Source organism: Saccopteryx leptura, chromosome 2 (genome assembly GCF_036850995.1).
Source record: "Saccopteryx leptura isolate mSacLep1 chromosome 2, mSacLep1_pri_phased_curated, whole genome shotgun sequence".
NCBI lineage: Eukaryota > Metazoa > Chordata > Mammalia > Chiroptera > Emballonuridae > Saccopteryx > Saccopteryx leptura.
The window spans coordinates 233,501,637-233,503,211 of NC_089504.1; positions in this window are offsets into that span (position 1 = coordinate 233,501,637).

Here is a 1,575-nt window from a genome sequence, read left to right on the forward strand (position 1 = left end):
TCCCTCTCTCTGACTCTGTCTCTACCATAAATAAAATAAATAAATAATTAATTTAAAAAATGCATGGCCTGACCTGTGGTAGCACAGTAGATAAAGCGTCAACCTGGAATGCTAAGGCCACTGGTTCAAAACTCTGGGCTTGCCTGGTCAAGGCATATACAGGAGTTGATGCTTCTTGCTCCTTCCCCCTTTTCTCTTTCTCTCTCTCTCTCTCTCCCCCCCCCCTTTCCTCTCTAAAATGAATTTTAAAAATCTTAAAAAGAATATATATCCTCCTCAAATTATTTCAAAAAAAATCTGAATAAGAAGGAATGCTCCTAAACTCATTCTGTGAGTCCAGCATTACCAATACCAAAACCAGAGAAACATACTACAAAAAAAGAGGACAATATTCTTTTTTTTAAAATTTTTTTAAAATTTTATTTATTCATTTTTAGAGAGGAGAGAGAGAGACAGAGAGAGAGAAGGGGGAAGGAGCTGGAAGCATCAACTCCCATATGTGCCTTGACCAGGCAAGCCCAGGGTTTTGAACCAGCGACCTCAGCATTTCCAGGTCGATGCTTTATCCACTGCGCCACCACAGGTCAAGCGACAATATTCTTGATGAATACAGATATAAGAACTCTCAAAAACATTCTAGTAAACCAAATTTAATAACAGCTTATACCCATCATCAAGTGGAATATTTCAGAAATGTAAAAATGGTTGTCTGCCAGTAATTTTGCGCCAATCTGCAAAGGAGTTAACCACCCTGATGTTGTATGAATATTATAGATCTTCATCGAATTCTCTTATGCTCAGGGTGAAAACCACTGTGATACACCATATAAACAAAACCCCAAGGAGAAAAACCATATGATCATCTGAATAAATGCAGAAAAGCATTTGACAAAGTTCATCCATTTATAATAAAAACTCTCAACAAAGTGGTTATAGAGGGAACTTACTGCAACATAATAAAGGTATGTGTAACACCTATAGCTCACATCATATTCAATGGTGAAAAGCTGAAAGCTTTTCCTCTAAGATCAGGAACAAGATAAGAATGCCGACTTTCACCATTATTATTCAATGTAGTATTGGGAGTCCTAGCCACAGCAATCAGACCAGAATAAGAAAAGGCATTCGAATGGAAAGAAAGAAGTAAAACTGGCACTATTTGCAGAGGACATGATACTATATAAGAAAAAAACCTTAAGGACTCCATCGAAAAATTATAAGAATAGATTAATCCAGTAAAGGACACACAATTAATATACAAAAATTAAGAAAATCCCACTTACAAGTGCATCAAAACGAGTAAAACACTTATGATAAATTTAATCAAAGAGGTAAAAGACCTGTACTCTGAAAACTGTATGACATCAAAGAAAGAAATTGAAGAGAATGCAAATAAGTGGGTGGACATACCATGCTTATAAATTGAAACAATTAATATAGTTACAATGTCCATACTACCCAAAACAATTTACAGATTCAGTGCAATCCCTATCAAAATAGCAATGATATTCTCAGAACCAGAAAAGGTAATCCTAAAATGTATATGGAACCTCAAAAGACCATGAATACAGAGAA